The sequence below is a fragment of the Polyodon spathula genome, chromosome 1, assembly GCF_017654505.1.
Source record: "Polyodon spathula isolate WHYD16114869_AA chromosome 1, ASM1765450v1, whole genome shotgun sequence".
Lineage (NCBI taxonomy): Eukaryota > Metazoa > Chordata > Actinopteri > Acipenseriformes > Polyodontidae > Polyodon > Polyodon spathula.
In genome coordinates, this window is record NC_054534.1 from 11136886 (window position 1) to 11154686 (window position 17801).

The following is a 17801-nucleotide window of genomic DNA, read 5'->3' on the forward strand; positions in this document are numbered from 1 at the left end:
CTCCTAATAGTGGAACTCCTTAACTCATAATTAAGACAGATTTCCAGTCTCGTACCACGTCTCTCATCATGTATTAATGTTGTAGTATTTGAGAGCATGAGCGGACATATTAGATGGGAATTAGCATTAGCCCTGACTATGGAAATGGCTGCCATGATCCGAGTATTAGAGGAAAGCTGGAGCGTTGGGAGCTCTGGAGGACGGTTTCTTCCTTCTAAAAGATATTTTTACATGAGAGTCCAGGTTTTTGCAGTTGAGATGAGAGCGAGAAGTCGCAATATGAATGTCCTGCCTTGGGAAAAATGCGAAATGCAAAATTGAAGTAGCCGAGGCGAGATAACGGGTTGCGTTTAGAGATTGAATTTAATACATGGAAGTTGTTAATGAGCTGACAAATGCATTCCAGGATTGTCGAGTGGGAGGCTGGCTTCAGATTTGACAGTATCCCTGGTGATTCCGAGGAATTAAACAAGGTTGTACTCTGGAATACTGATAGATGGGGGTGGGGCCAGAAATGCCTGGGCTGGGGGCGAGCAATTGAGCTGCTGAAACAGAACATGTAATGAAGGAGGGGGCGGAGATTGGCACAAGAGGCTGAAGGAGGAACTGCAATGGTACTGGAGTGATTGTCTAAGCCATACAGTCGAGTGTTTATTGCTGACAAGGTGTTGCTGGTGCTGCTGAGCGAGCAGAGGCAGGGCGGCAAGTGAAATTCAGCTTTGCCGGGGTAAAATTGAAATTCTGAAAATATCTTTAGTTCAGTACCACTGAAAACTGAAAGTGTACAGGATGGGAAAGTTCAGTAAAATAGCAGTGTGAAGCCTGTTTCCAAAAATTAAAAATTAAACAACAACTCAGCCATTTCTTTGTACTTGACCTTGAAAATGTTCCCTTTCAGAAAAATAAAATGAAATGAGCTTTGAAAATAACCCTTAATATTGCACAAATATCAAAAGAAGTAACCATATGTGGTCACTGGACATGATTTCTGACTACAGGAACTCGCTGTGAACCACTGAGGATGGTTGATGTCCGGTTGTATGTGGGAATGTCAGCTGTGGGGACTGGAAGTGCTGAACCTGAAGAGATGGTGGCCATGACTGAAGTGGTGAATACTGGCTTGAAGTAATGGAGATTGTTGCAGTGTTGGAAGCAACACGTTTGTCCACGTCGATGAGCCTTACATTAATTGAAGCAATTGAGACAGCAATGGGGTGAATGAGGGACTTCATGTCCTCGAAAATGTTGTTATGAATCTGAAGGCTGGAATTTGCTCAGCTGCGCTGTGCTGGAGAGGAGGGGACGATCATGATTGGAGAGGAGGGGCTGCTGCAGCCTGTCCTGGGACTTTGGGCGAGCGTGTTTGCGGAAGCGCACTTGCGAGAAGGAGGCATCAAGGGTGTAGCAGATATAAGAACATAAGAACATAAGAACATAAGAAAGTTTAGAAACGAGAGGAGGCCATTCGGCCCATCTTGCTTGTTTGGTTGTTAGTAGCTTATTGATCCCAAAATCTCATCAAGCAGCTTCTTGAAGGATCCCAAGGTGTCAGCTTCAATAACATTACTGGGGAGTTGATTCCAGACCCTCACAATTCTCTGTGTAAAAAAGTGCCTCCTATTTTCTGTTCTGAATGCCCCTTTGTCTAAACTCCATTTGTGACCCCTGGTCCTTGTTTCTTTTTTCAGGCTGAAAAAGTTCCTTGGGTCGACACTGTCAATACCTTTTAGAATTTTGAATGCTTGAATTAGGTCGCCACGTAGTCTTCTTTGTTCAAGCCTGAACAGATTCAATTCTTTTAGCCTGTCTGCATATGACATGCCTTTTAAGCCCGGAATAATTCTGGTCGCTCTTCTTTGCACTCTTTCTAGCGCAGCAATATCTTTTTTATAGCGAGGTGACCAGAACAGCACACAATATTCAAGATGAGGTCTTACTAGTGCATTTTACAGTTTTAACATTACTTCCCTTGGTTTAAATTCAACACTTTTCACAATGTATCCGAGCATCTTGTTAGCCTTTTTTATAGCTTCCCCACATTGTCTAGATGAAGACATTTCTGAGTCAACAAAAACTCCTAGGTCTTTTTCATAGATTCCTTCTCCAATTTCAGTATCTCCCATATGATATTTATAATGTACATTTTTATTTCCTGCTTGTAGTACCTTACACTTTTCTCTATTAAATGTCATTTGCCATGTGTCTGCCCAGTTCTGAATCTTGTCTAGATCATTTTGAATGACCTTTGCTGCTGCAACAGTGTTTGCCACTCCTCCTACTTTTGTGTCATCTGCAAATTTAACAAGTTTGCTTACTATACCAGAATCTAAATCATTAATGTAGATTAGGAATAGCAGAGGACCTAATACTGATCCCTGTGGTACACCGCTGGTTACCACACTCCATTCTGAGGTTTTTCCTCTAATCAGTACTTTCTGTTTTCTAAATGTTAACCACTCCCTAATCCATGTACATGTGTTTCCTTGAAAAAAAAAAAAAAAAGTTTATAAATATGCAACACAGATCACACAGCTGTGCAGATGGGGCAGGAGATGCAACCAACTGAAGGAAGAGTACAGACATACAGTGGACCAGGGGCAGCAGCAACAAAACGCCTATTTAACTACAAAAGGCTCTTTTAAATTTAAAAAAAAGCTGAAAGCTTTAAGATATATAGAGTCAGTGATGTCCAATTCAGACTCATTCAAAATCTCACCAACACTTCCGTTTCCCAAAAGGTCAACATTTACAAAATATTTACATAATTTTCCTTTTGGCTGCTTGTTTTCAAAAGCAAACAATCGTTTAGACCATGTATATGTGCTTAAAGATTTTTAATAGAATTAAATTAAAATAAAATCTTATTACATTTATTTGACAAATATTTCAGCTATGTACCTAGTTGTAGGGACACCTCTGTATTAACAACATGTTTCTTTTTAGATCACTTGACTGTCATTAATAGGTTTCACTATATCATTTGTAATTAGTGCCTCAAAAACAGTAATAAAAAACAATAATAATGGCTACTTAAACTTGTGTGGCTCAGACTTAAAGGAAAGGTTGTGATTGATAGTGTGGAGTCCAGCTTCCCTCTCCATGGCCAGGGTTCTGTGATTTATAGTCTTGCATGGGATTTCAAGTGTCCTGTTCCTGTTGCTCACTGCTAATGGCTTGCTCATTTAGAATACACACTATATAGACAGTATATAATCTCTGGACTGCAAACACAACGTTTCATCATAATAAATTACTGAGAACAACTGAACCGTCATTTTTATGTGCAGAATTGATAATACTGTAGCGTGCACGGGGGAAGGCAGCAGCAGGGCTGGTAGGTGACGTAATCACATACAAAGACATAAGACCGATATACGCTCCTTGCAAAGGAGATGGCTCTTTTGTATAATTCGTGCCCGCCCTCTGCCTGTGTGAGGAGCCAGCCTGCGGGAACTGAGATTCGCTACAATATTAACACAAACACAAGACAGCTCCATAGCTTTGCTTACATTTTAATTTGTTTGAATGACTGATACAGCCCGTGAGCATCACATGGTCAAGTTGTTGCTAAAGATAATATATTCTGCTCCATTTTTACATTTCAACACAATGTATGTTGAGAAAACAGAAAAGAAAAGCCCACACTTTTTGGTCAAAATTCTCAATCTAACAGCCCCCAGGTAAAGTCCTCTCGTCCTGGGGCCGTCATGTATAGTATTGTAATGTAAATGGATTTGAATTGATCTATATAATATTATAATGTAGATTTGATTTGCTGTATATAATATTGTAATGTAAATGGGTTTGACTTGCTGTATATACTATTGCAATGTAAATGGGTTTGGCTAAAGTTAAACTAGGCTGAAGAATGTGCTGATATTGCTAAACAACCCTTTATCACGCAAGCACTTGTCTCTACAGAGGCCTGTCAATAAACTATCGAAAGGGCTAAAGCTTTTCTCTGAGGGTCAAGTGATGATATGTGGCAAAGAGCCCCACATATCAAATACTTCAGTGGCTAACCTGGCTCAACTGGGCTGTATATTCAGACTATTAATACTATAAAGGGTAGATTAAAGGCAGGGCTAAAGATAAAGATAATCAAGCAACTTACTGTAATGACATTTCAATTCATATTCGCATCACCATCAGATACTAATAAGGAATGTACAGCATAATAAAGTACTATTAATATAATAATTTAAGGTTGATAAGTTAAGATACATATCAATATAGTCAACCCCTTTATGAGAAATAAAGGCATAAATGGCAGTTCAACATGAGTCCAGCAAAATGCACAACAAAACAAACATGTCATATTGTTTAGATTCTTCTGCTTTCTTTGTTTCATACCAAGCATGTGATATTCTAATGCATGGAAATGTCGAGAATATATTGATATCAGTGACTACTCCCATTCCTATCTAATGTGGAGTTACTGCATGCAAGCTCTTACATGCTGTGTAATCACTGTTTGCCAGGTTGTCGTTTTCTTTCCAATCCCTAAGCCATGTCAGCATTAAAGAAACGTGTGTTGTTTGCCCAAATAATTTTATCCATCAAGGCGGGTAACTGTTAATGAAAATGTCCAAAATGATTAGCTACATACAATAGGCCCACATTAATTAACACCAGTCACAGATCCCTGGGCAAAATAGCTCTTTGAGAAGCTTTGGGGAAATACAAATAAGGTCTTTGTGATCGACAGCAGGCGTGACATCGTGGGCTGGCCACTGCTTTCCCTTTAAGTTTGTAGCAACTGGGCCAGAAAGCATATACACAGTATATTATGAATAGTTGTTATTTTATTTCAGCCATCAGTGCGAGTCTGAAAACAGGCTGCTCTTGTCTGGTAGAGAGCGGTTTATTAGAAACATACATTCTGAAGTGTTTGACAGAAAGGCCATTATGCAAAGCATGCCACCTTCAATTTGCATGCTCTGAGATAGCAACTCTACGTTTGAAGTCATTTGCTGTATTTACTCCATGAATTTAAACGTGCATGTAAAGGCATGGGATTACTGGACAGGCAACCTTGTCCTGGAAAAAAGGACAACCTGAAAATGTAACCGTTTGATTGATACTGGCTTCAGTTATTATGGGTTTCCACTATCAATAGTCTTTTTTGACCCATGTAATTCAATAATTGAGCCAGTTGAACTATTTTAAATAAATGACACTAGCACAGTGGTAATTTAAGAACTAAGTTGCTTCTGATGCTCATGAAATCTGAAAAAGAGACACACTGTACTACAAGACAGTTGAAGTAGCAACATTCTGTGTTTATAAGGTGTTAATTGAGACATTTACATCTTCCTTCCCAAATTAACTGGTAAGGATTTGGTCTGATGTCTGTGTTGACACTTCCCCCCACCGCCTCCCCCCCACAAGGCATTGTCTTTCTATAACTCCTATCTGATAATCCTCTGTTTTCCTTGCAGTCACTCACACAACTGAGTGCTCTTTCACAGCTGCTTGAGCAGGTCTTAAGTTGAAAATACGATTACTTATATCGCCTTCGGCTTGGGATGCATAACTCCAGTTATACGGCAGTTCCTACATCGATGGGCTCTGTCGCTTAATTAGTGTTGATTTTTGCCCATACAGGCACTTTTATTTACAGTTAATATATACATTGTAAAATGCAACTGCAAGGATTTCTACACATAACAAACCTTTATTTAGTCCATTGGCACTTTTCGTCAGAGGCAAAAGCTTTATTAAGGGAATTATGCAAAGTGTGTGAGGCATGTACTCAAGTGACAAGGTGCTGAAGGTTTGTTTTTTCAAGCAGGTGACGTCAGCTGTAGTGGTATTGAAATATAATATGAAACTCAGTATGGTACGGTTCTCTAACATACTGAGGTTCCCTGGATCTTTGTTAAAGAACACTCTCTTCTAAGAAGTTCAGCTTTTCGTATTACATATGATGTCAATAGACTGCCTAGGTATTCTGCAGGGTCTATCATAAAAGCAGTTTACTCCATTTTGTTATTTACTCCTGCTTTTTGGGGGTGGGATCACATGTTACTTTTGCAATATTGGCATGGCACAAAGTAATATAAGTATATCTTCAGAAATGTTCTTAATGTTATTGGAAACTCTTGGGCAGCCAGCTTGTGGAAAGATGCGGAGAAACAGAGATCATGAAGGAAGGGGTAGACAGAGGAACCAGGAACAGCCAATACATCAAACTTCTGGCACACAGGGACAGATAGAGGCATGTAGATCAGCTAATGTAGAGGAGCCACTGAACACCAAACCTAATGTGCACAATAACTATGAGAGGTAGACTGGAGGAAGCTGATAGAGGCATTGTGACAGAGACAGAATGATTCTTGGTGATAAATCTCTATCCCGACCTATGAGGGCACTGTGTAAAGGGAACAGAGTGCCCTGGACTGGATGGCCAGACAATTCATTTCTAGGGTTAGAAGAAAGTTGTCATTTATAAAGGGGGCGGAGCTACAATACACTAAATAATTGACCTGGAAGGGAAACAATGTGGCAGCCGCGGATTGGAGGAGCGGTTGCACTACGTCATGACTGATGGTACAAATGAGGGCGTAGCTAAGTGATCTGTTCCTTGTTATGGTTAAGCTAAACCGGAAGGAAAGATGTGTGTTATTATCGTGAGTGTTTTGATTGTTTTGTTGTTATTGAATATAATATTTATTGTTATTTAGACGGCTAACATCATCTGGAGCTGTTGTCAGAGGTCAGCACAAACCCAGACTACACTGCACTTTGTTTCACGAATAACTGTATTTGCACCATGAACACTAGAGCACGCACCGTGGACTTGTGTTTGTGTTTTGTGTTACGTGTGGGTGTATAAGATCGAGACTATTATTTCGGGACCAACCCGTGGATTAAAACAGTGTAATACACACCACTGAATTGTCTGTTTCTCATTTTTATTGTTTACTGCCGTTTTGTCATCAGACTTTGAATTATAAGAAATAAATAACATTGCAGCTGTATTACTGTTGTCTGTCTGTTCATTGATCACTGCTGCAATCCTGCACCTGCACATTGTTAACCACTTTGCCACAGGCATGTAGTGGAGGCAATGAAGAGAAGCTACCGAACACCAAACCCAATGTGCACAATAACTATGAGAAAACTGCGGTGGGAAATCTGAGCTAATCCTCACATGAGGTAGATATATGTCTGTATCGGGCAAGGTCAGTTTAAGGATAGGCAGTTGACACAATCAAACTTTTGGGGGTTTTCAAAAAGTTAGCAACAAAAGAAACAGTGTGTGACTCCTTGTTGCTATTGAGTATTCACGCAACAGGAACAAGTGCTGAAGGAAGAATCTCAGGAATTGAGAAGAGGAGAGAAGTGCGTTGTGACTTAAAAATGAGTATGGGGATTCCCCTTGGCTCACAGAGGTTCTTGGAGGTGAGACCAAACCAATTGGCATTCAAGGCTAGGAAGCAACTGATACTTCCCCCAAAGGGAACATAGAGGTGAGAAAATTAGAAAAATAAATAGTTAGAATAGATTTTGCCGGGAGTCCTCTTTGTCTCGTGAAGAACTTTCCAGGTGGAGGACGAAGCCAGCATGGCTGGGCTTCTAAGGCTGGGAACTGAGCTTCACTTACCCCCAAAAGAGGACCGCAACTGCACCACCAATGCAAAATAAAATGTATTAACATATATACTGTCATAGGGTAATTAAAGACTAATCTCTCCGCTCACTGGAGAGGAAAAGAAATGTATAGGAGGAAGCCTGTGGTGGTCCTATGGGCGAGATGCCCCCCTCTCTGGGCATACTAGCAATACTAAGTTGGGCATAAGATGTATCATGGGGTGAAGAGTGGATGTAAGACTATACTACATTCGAAGACCAGCACCACATTTGTTTTATTAACTGCTGGTTAACATAATTTTGGGATGCTGAGGTTGCTGCGCCGATACGGAATGAATGGGGGGTATAGAATTCGGTGAAAGTCCAGCTTTAGAAATGTTTTTGTTAGACATTTTTTACTAGGATTAAGAATTGAAGAATGAGGAATAATGCAGTCATCTTTCAAAAATTCAGTTTCTGATGGTAAAGAAAATTGGTGAGTAGCCATTTTATATAACTACGTTGTAACCTTGAGTCTGCAGGGAAGACAGACAGCAAGGGCATGACTTGAGGTTTAAAGAGGGGTTCGGCAGATATAATTGGCAGGACAGAATGGAGGGGGGGGGGCTTCACTCCTGACCTCCCAACCACATTCAAGGGTAGAAAAAAATACAAATGTAATTAAAGACTAGAATATGGGTTGGAGCTATGGGTTCAGTATGGCTGTACACTATAACAAACATTGTGGAGAAAAGAAAAGAAAAAATATGTATTATTTCATTTCTTAAACCAAGCACTATCAATTTAAACACTAGAAGAGCCAAACCGGTCATTTTAACCGTTAGCTTTTTAAACAGCTGTAATATGATAATGAAAGACAAACAATCGTATAAAACTCAAAAGCCTACATACCTGGCAACTTTCTTACTTGTACAGTCCACAAACAATACATGCTTCTCCACTTTCCTTGAGCATTTACCACACACTGCCCTTCCACAATCGGTGCAGACATCCACAGCTTTGTTGTCGTTGCATTTTGCAACCTGGCACTGTTTCTTCTTGTGTGTGGGTACACAGCTACAGCACTGCCAGAAGGGGCATCTGTCTCTGTCCTTTTCTGATCCATATGTGCTTGCTGAAGCTCCATGGCTAACTGCAAGATGAAATCCCTCCTGTTGCAGTTTTCCCCAGGACATTCCTTGTACAAAACACATGCATTGATGGCTGCCAGGTCCAAAATAAAATACAGCCACAGGCCACTGACGAGAGACGCCTTTCACTGCATTCTGCTGTGCCTTCTGGTCCAGTACACCCACACAGAACTTTGTGGCATTGTAATATTCCACTGGCTCAGGATTTTTTTTGCCATCAGTTTCGATCACCACTCTTTTGTGCATAGAGCTGAGAATAATTGCTGCTTTGTTCTTCTTGCACTTGTAAACACTGATGGTGGCACTGTTCTGTCACTGTGCCTGAACAGCGAAGTCGAGTGCAAAGGTACTCGCAAGCCTGGAGCTGAAGGGGATAGTTTGTGTCTCGTCTTATTTACAGTTCCTACCAGGTTTTTTTTTTTTTCAATTCGCTGGCCAAAAGCAGTGATGTGAAAAGATTGTCCATGGTCACATTCCTCCCTTTGTCAAAGTACTGCTCTGTCAGTCTCTACACCACACTATCTCCCAGTCTCTGGCCAGCAGGGTGAGTGTGATCCCTGCCTTCACATTAGATGTCTGCACTCATCAAGAAAAACAAATTGAAGCAATTACTTTTTTCATATTTTTATATATTTTTTGAGGTTAAAGAAGCATAAAACTATCAAATGAACATCTTGCGACCAAAAAATGGCCGTCTTCAGCGTTTCTCATATTAAACTGCCAGCTGTACTCTATTTAACGAACTATCAATTAATCAATTTTCTCATTGTCAACAATAAATAATACCAGTCAGTTATTTCATCATATAATCCCTGAAACAATGTCTACTGCCAGCCAGAACTTGTTGCCAAACTTGTCAGGTTTGTTAGACTTTTACTGAGTGAATGGACAGCATGATTTTGTAGGAAACAACTGCTCATCTACTGTGATGTTTTGGCCTGGCTTGTAACAGGCAGTACTGTTTGTGATGAAACGAAAATGTCACAATGTCTGATGCCAGGGCACATTTATCAGTCAGAAGGTGTGTGACTTTTGTTGCTCTCACATCAAAATGAATATAACGCATTATTTCCTGAACCAATTGTGTGCTGTCTGAGGAAAAAAAGAAATTTCCCACTGCTTGGACCACAAGCTCTCTAGGTGAACACTTTTGCCCCTGTATGCACCACGAACAACAACATTACAATAATGCTTGCAGCTCCTCCACAGATAATGTTCATGAAACTTTATTTTGTATGCAATGTGCCTGCATTACTGTACATTGTACTATATGCAGTAGCATTTGCATGTTGATCAGCAACATAATAGTAGTCACTACAGTGTCAATGTTGCATTTGGCATGCAGTGTTGGACCTGGTGTTTCAGTCACTGTGTTTTCAGAAGTGCATACACACCTGGATTTATACATTTCCAGACAGGACCGTCTTTTCCAATCCCTTTCAATCCACTGCTTGGTGTCAATGCAGCAGGATACAATCTCCCTGGTGATGGTGGTGCTGAAGCTGGCATGGAAGCAGGGGCTGCAGCAGACTGAACTTGGCCAGCTGGCACGGCAGGTGATTCACCTGTTCTGGAGACGACCACGACCTCTGCCTTGGCTCCTGGTTGGTCCTGTTACAGGTAGAGCTGCTGGCAATTCTGTAGCCCTGTCCTCACTGTGGTTCATTTCTAGAACCCCTGAATGGCTGCTGTCATTCCCAGTGTCACTGATGAACCCTGCATCAGAGTCTTCTTCCTCCACAGCATGTAGCATTTCTAGAACATGTTCTTTGTCTCTGGGACATTTGTATTTTCTGTGTGTCACTCTCAGTGTGCCCACTCAATCTCAGTATAGTTGTAAGAATGAACCTGCAATGCTATACACACGGGGTTACCTATGCCTCAGAGAGGCGTGCTTTTTAAGCACTCAAAGAATGTAGACAGGTAGACACCACTTGATCACTGGACTGATTGTATTGAAAAGGACAGATGGTTGTATTGAAAAGGACAGGCAGGATTAGAGGCTATATTTAATAAATAAATTTGTATTGAAATAACTGGTTAAAATGACTGGTTTCTAGGTAAATGTACTTATAGTTATCAATTTCTTGTGAATATGCAGCTGAAACGCTGTCAGTATATCTAATACATATATTTAGGAAAAGTCACGAATGGGCATGCACATTACATTCTGGAACGCAGAGTAATTTAAATTTAAAAACTCAAAAAGGTCAAATTGACCAGCTTGTCACTTCTAGTGTTAAAATTTTATTTTTTAAGATAATTTCTGTATGAAACAGTTTAACAATCAACCGCATAACGCCATTTGGAAGTGCATGTTGAAAGCATTTAATTATGTTGAAAAGGTAGCATACACTTAAGTGATTCTCTTATTCTTATTCCTCTCAGATTAGTATATCCAAACCACTCTGCAAGCCATACACATAGTCTGCCTGATCCAACCTGATTGGAAAAAAAAAAAAAACATTAAACAGAACTTTATCGAGGAACATCATCTAATTAATGTGGGCCATTAGGAACCTCCCACCCTCCCAGTACAGTGGTCAATATCAATGATTCAATGGGCTGATTACTTCATATTAAACATTTAAAAATGAGAAATGTGCCCCTTTTAACTGATAAGCTCAACACAGAGCATGGGAATCATGCAGTAAAATATAAGTGGGTTTCCTACTCTTCTAATCATCCATAAGAGCCATTGACAACGACCCACTGCACATGCTAATAGGTAGTAGGCCCTTACTGGTCCATATGAATGGGGTGCTATTCCTTGATAATGTTACATTCAGAGTGTAAATAAAACAATCAGATTAGCTACATCGTTCAAGAAGTCCCATACTTCATATTCAATGTACAGGTAGTGATTCAACATGCAGTCAAACTGTGTAGAAGGAACATTTGTATATTGTGACCACTGGTGAATCCCTAGGTGTACGCATATCAAATGTTAAGTCACATGACTATTAGACCACCCGACTCTAAAGTAAATTTTAGATGGTCCAGAAAGTGACTCTTACTGTAGGTGCTGGTTTAAATGTTCTTGTTTTAATCCCTTTCACTACTGTTTGTCTGCTCATATCTGTTGTATTTTGTTGTGGTATTACATACACTGTTCACCATACAGACCTCAATAGGTTAATAAAACTAAAGGCATGAGTATTCCACTTAAATAAATGAAGTCATCATTGTGCCTGTTTTAGCTAAAGCAATGTCCTGTAGTATCTACAATATGTCAGATAATAATGAACTTAGGACAGCCTTTGTTTTCAATTGATACTCTTTGCTATTCTCTTTGAACACAGTACAAACAAAACACAATCAATTAAACATGCCAGGACATGTATTTGTGTGGCACGAACAAAAATGAGGTCATAAGAGACCTCTGTACCTTTCTCAGTCTTCTGATCTGCAAGGCATATTAATCACCAGCTCTTGAGTTTTGTTACAGGAACGGGTGAGTATTTAGTACCCTATTCCACAGTCTCATTGTGGGTAAATACCTGGAGTATCATCTTTCATTGCATGTGTTTCTGACACCTGTGTTAAGTAAACAGAAGTGGACTTATCTGCATTGATAAAAACTCAAAGTAAATGTCTGGAAATGCACAAGAAGCTTACCGATTTACAGACTGGAGAATCTATTTTATTGATATTTTAAAATCTGCCTTTAAATATGTTAATTGTTCAGTGTTGTTAAAAGGTCTAACTAGAAGCAGAAACATCTTAGTAAGCTACCCTAACCCTAACCCTAAATCTTACCTTGACTGTAACTCTAACCGTAACCTTAAATCTTACCTTGACTGTAACTCTAACCGTAACCCTAAATCTTACCTTGACTGTAACTCTAACCGTAACCCTAAATCTTACCTTGACTGTAACTCTAACCCTAATTCTAAATCTTACCTTGACTGTAACTCAAACCCTAATCCTAAATCTTACCTTGACTGTAACTCAAACCCTAATCCTAAATCTTACCTTGACTGTAACTCTAACCCTAATCCTAAATCTTACCTTGACTGTAACTCTAACCCTAACCCTAACCCTAACCCTAACCGTAACCCTAACCGTAACCCTAAATCTTACCTTGACTGTAACTCTAACCCTAACCCTAAATCTTACCTTGACTGTAACTCTAATCGTAACCCTAAATCTTACCTTGACTGTAACTCTAACCTTACCTTGACTATAATTCTTGCTTAACCCTAAATCTTACTTTGACTGTAACTTTAACCCTCACACTTGCCCAAACCTCAACTTTTACCTTAACCTTAACCCTAGATGTTACCCTAACTCTAACCCCAAACACTTTCTATTTCCAATAGGATCAATGTTTCTATCATATCCCTATATTTGTTTTTGTGATATATTAATGATCAGATTATCATTTAATCCCAGAAACCATGTTTGCTAATAGGGGGTGAGTTCTGGCTACTATACTGTAGTGACCGTTCAGTTTTCAAAAATCAAAGATTTAAAAGAAGGAACAAAAATACAAATGCATTCATTATAATAATAACAATAACAATAATAATACTACTACTACTACTACTACTACTACTACTACTACTAATAATAATAATAATAATAATAATAATAATAATAATAATAATAATAATAATGCTTTAGAGTTTGAAGCTCTTTTTTTTAATTGACTACGTAATTGTGCAAAAAACATTTTTTTTCTTTTTTTTTTTTTTTAAATTCTTTGTGCTAACAAAAGTGTTAACGTTGATTTACAAGTAGGTTCGCCAAGCAACGATTCGATTAAGTGAGGAGATGAAAAATAAAAGACGTTTTCCCACTGGTTTTCTTAAAATACACATTACAGTGTCAACTAGCTTTGGTACTGTAACCAATATTAGAGCACAAAGGCATAATTACCTTTAAAAAATCCCATAATAATAGCTATTGTAAGGACACGTGAATAAAATCCAGAACATATTTGACAAATCCTGCAATTAAACGATCTATCCACTAATTACATGACCGGGTTTTATTACGTGTGTGTTGTTGTAGTGTAATCGGGATAGTAACTCTGCCGGTGGGATTGCGCTTTTAAAGAGCTTGCTAAATTGCTATTGTGTAGGTTTGTTAATTAATACAGCAGACTTTGTTTTTAATGGTAAAATGTATTTTCTCACCAAGAACAGATTCCAGTATTTTAAGAAAGGGTAACCCTCGTTAGAGTAAACCACATAATAAAACGCGAATGAGAACGTTGACCCAAAAGCTGTGACAGTGCTTGTATAGGAGACAGGTACAGTTTGAGGAACGGTGTGCGCTTATATGTCGGTGAACACGTTCATCATTCAACATTAGTCTCTCACGATGTTAGAAGCTGAAAAGGATTATTCACAAAAATATACATATAAATTATAACTTTCAAAATCTAAATCAGCACCAGCACAAAAAATATACATATAATATTAAAAGACATAGATCTAATCAGCACATAGAATACAAAATAAAGACATAAATAAAATAAACCTGGGGTTATATACATCAAATTATGTGTGTGTGTGTGTGTGTGTGTGTGTGTGTGTGTATATATATATATATATATATATATTAGAATATATATAGATATAGATATATATTATATTATAGCATATTAATATGTATTAAGTATTACAGTATTAAATAGGCGTTGCGGTGTCTGTGTACAGATAATGTTCATACCTTTTTTAAGGCGAAAACAGATATATCTTATCTTAGCAGTATTGTCATCCTTAGTGATCTGTTGAGCTACACTAGATTGCACCGCTGAGAATACCGCTTAAAAAATAAACAAATAAATGAAATAAACAAGTTTCGTGATAATATCACAATATATTTAAAATGTCAACAATGAAGACAATGCAAAAAGACAATGTGTGTGTGTGTGTGTGTATATATATATATATATATATATATATATATTTTATATATTATATATATATATAGTATATATTTTTTTTTTGTATATTTTATTTTATATATTTTTTTGTATATTTTTGTATATAGTTTATGTTAATTGGTATTGTAACTAAATTATTATTGTTATTATTTTTGTTGTTATTATGATGATGGATTATGTCATACTTTCTTGATATACAATCACAGCACACAACTGAGCATGTTAAATGAATTGCTCGTGGTGGGGGTGGTGGAGATGGGGTCAGGTCGGCATACAGATACAGTCTCAGCCGTTTCAATTTGGCAGGCTTTACAAGCGAGGATACAGCTCAGCGAATGCATACATGCTTATAAGCGCTGAATTAAAAGGCAACCCACCACCAATCTAAAAGTATTCATCAACAATGAAGTAACAATGTGAGCTTGGTCGTTTTTACAAACGTATGTATTTTGCTGTCTGCCTTTCATTGGAACACACACACACATACACACACACACACACACACACACACACACACACACACACACACGCACGCACGCACGCACTGCTCAAATAATAATAATAATAATAATATAATAATAATAATAATAATAATAATAATAAATGCACACGGGAAGACCCTAGCCATGCTTCTTTACCGTCTCTTTCCAGGCTTGTTCGAATGTTCAAAACCGCAATCTCGCTCGGTCTCTCCTCGCTCTCTCGTTTTTTTTTTTTTTTTTTTTTTTTTTTTTTTTTTTTTGTTTTGCCGGAAGATTAAGCTGTAAATTGGGACACATGCACCTCTATTTGAGGCACTGTGTGGATTTAATTTGGCAGTAGACTGACAGACTTAATTATATGTCTAAGCCTTGAGACGAGAAAACATTTTTAAAAATCTATTGAACTAGAAACGCTTTACATTTTAATTTCCTTCACTATACTTATCGTATTATCTTGAAATGAAGAGCTCTTCTATTCAAACTGGCGGGCTGAAGAGTAATACATATTTGAGATGAATCAAATGCTTTTCATTTTGTATTTGATTTATTTATTTACTATCTTGTACACCTATTCTCAATGTAATTCGGTTCTTTAGGACATACCGTGTTGATATCAACACTTTGCAAGAGATACATCACAGCTACACCAAGTCGATGTAATTAATACTGTCAAAAAGCGTACATATCATAAGATACAATACAAAATAAAAGGACATTTCTGCCAATTCAAAACTAAAGCTCCCCTGTTGGCTCGTCATTTACAAACAGCAGAGGGCGCTTTTGTATCCGGACAGAACGACACGGGCAGCGTCCCCTCGGTATAGATTCTATAAATGCGGTCTTAAAATACTGCCAGAAGTGCACTGAACATTTTTAAAAAAGGACTCATAAACTGTTTGGTCATTTTATTATTTAACAATGTGTCTGCAATAAAGGTTTATCTGAAACAAGAACACTACTACTACGACTACGACTACGACTACGACTACTACTACTACTACTACTAATAATAATAAGTAAGCACTTTTATTTATTTATTTTTTTTTAGAATTGCATCATATGTAACTAAACTAAACTAATAATAATAATAATAATAATAATAATAATAATAATAATAATAATAATATATAATAATAATAATAATAAGAAAAACAAACAAACAAACAAAAAAAAATGTAAATGTACACATATGTTAATTGTACACGTATTCATGTACGCATGCTGTTATATTTCTCACACACACACACACGGATGCACTGGTACGTGCTCGGTTTTGACTATTAAGTAAAATTGCCCCTCACTTTGGTTTTACTTGAAACCACGTGCCGCCCTGTCAGTTTGGAACTGTCATTATCTGCAATTATTCCTTGTAATTGCCAGTCGGTTTACAAAGCTAAAACATCGAGCGCTGTCACTGATTTTTATCACGCTCAGCTTTAGATGTATTGTGAGAAGCTTAAACGCGTGTTTCAAAGTTCGTCATTGTGTGTTTCACATTACATATAGACTTTGAAAACGTATCTAAAATAAATGTGTTTTATCTATCTATCTATCTATCTATCTATCTATCTATCTATCTATCTATCTATCTATCCATCTATCTAATGCCCTCATAAATTAAATTTACACGAGGGGATTATTTCAAAGGCAGTTTATCTTATTGTGATGTACAAATATTATTTAATGCATGCCTTTTCATGCGTCCAACGCTACCCATACACCTCATCTGAACTGTATCTTTCTTTCCATGCAAGCCACGGAAACAATATCCCATCGCAACAGCTGTTTATTTGTGAGATGTTGGAAATCTCGCTACTTCTTTCTAGCATCTCAGTGCTAATTCCCAGCCACGGGTGTGTTTTGGAGAATATGAAAATGCTTTATGGTCGCGCTATGTATTCCTTATAGAAGCTGTTTTTTTTCTTCTTGTCTGTGTGATTACAAGGAAACTACAGTCCACTCTTACAATAGCAGACGTATCAAAACCATTTGATTTAATAATGCGCAAACATCGTATCTTATTTCTGCCGTATTAAACAAAGAAACAAACAAACAAAAACACCAAAAACAAAACAAAAACCAGGTGTATATTAAACGATCGTGTAAATAATAAAACGTATGTTGATTTTAAATGTTTTCATTTTTGTATTTGTTTGCAAGATAGTCATTAAGCACAATTGTAGCAGCAATTAATCACAGTGGAAGGATCACGCGCGGGTTATTGTTGATATTTCACGGGCATTTCATTAAACACAAATACAGTTTCTTAAATGATTTAAAAAAATATGATTTTATATTATTATTATTATTATTATTATTATTATTATTATTATTATTATTATTATTATTATTATTAAGTTATCAGTTGCACAAAATACTGTAATGTTTGCTCTGAAGACAATATCAACCATCATTATTCTTCGGGAATATCGTTCACAACACATATTTACCAGTGCACGAGTATTTTAAATTGCAGATTAATGCAATTAAATTTCTTGATAAATTAATCTAACATGTTTCATAAGCAAGAACGCATAATCAACACATGTTTCATAGTAGTACACACAACACAACACACACACACACACACACACACACACACACACACACACACACACACACACACAGATACAGATAGACAGAAGATAGACAGATAAATACACAGGCTTACATACAAACAACTAACACATACATATA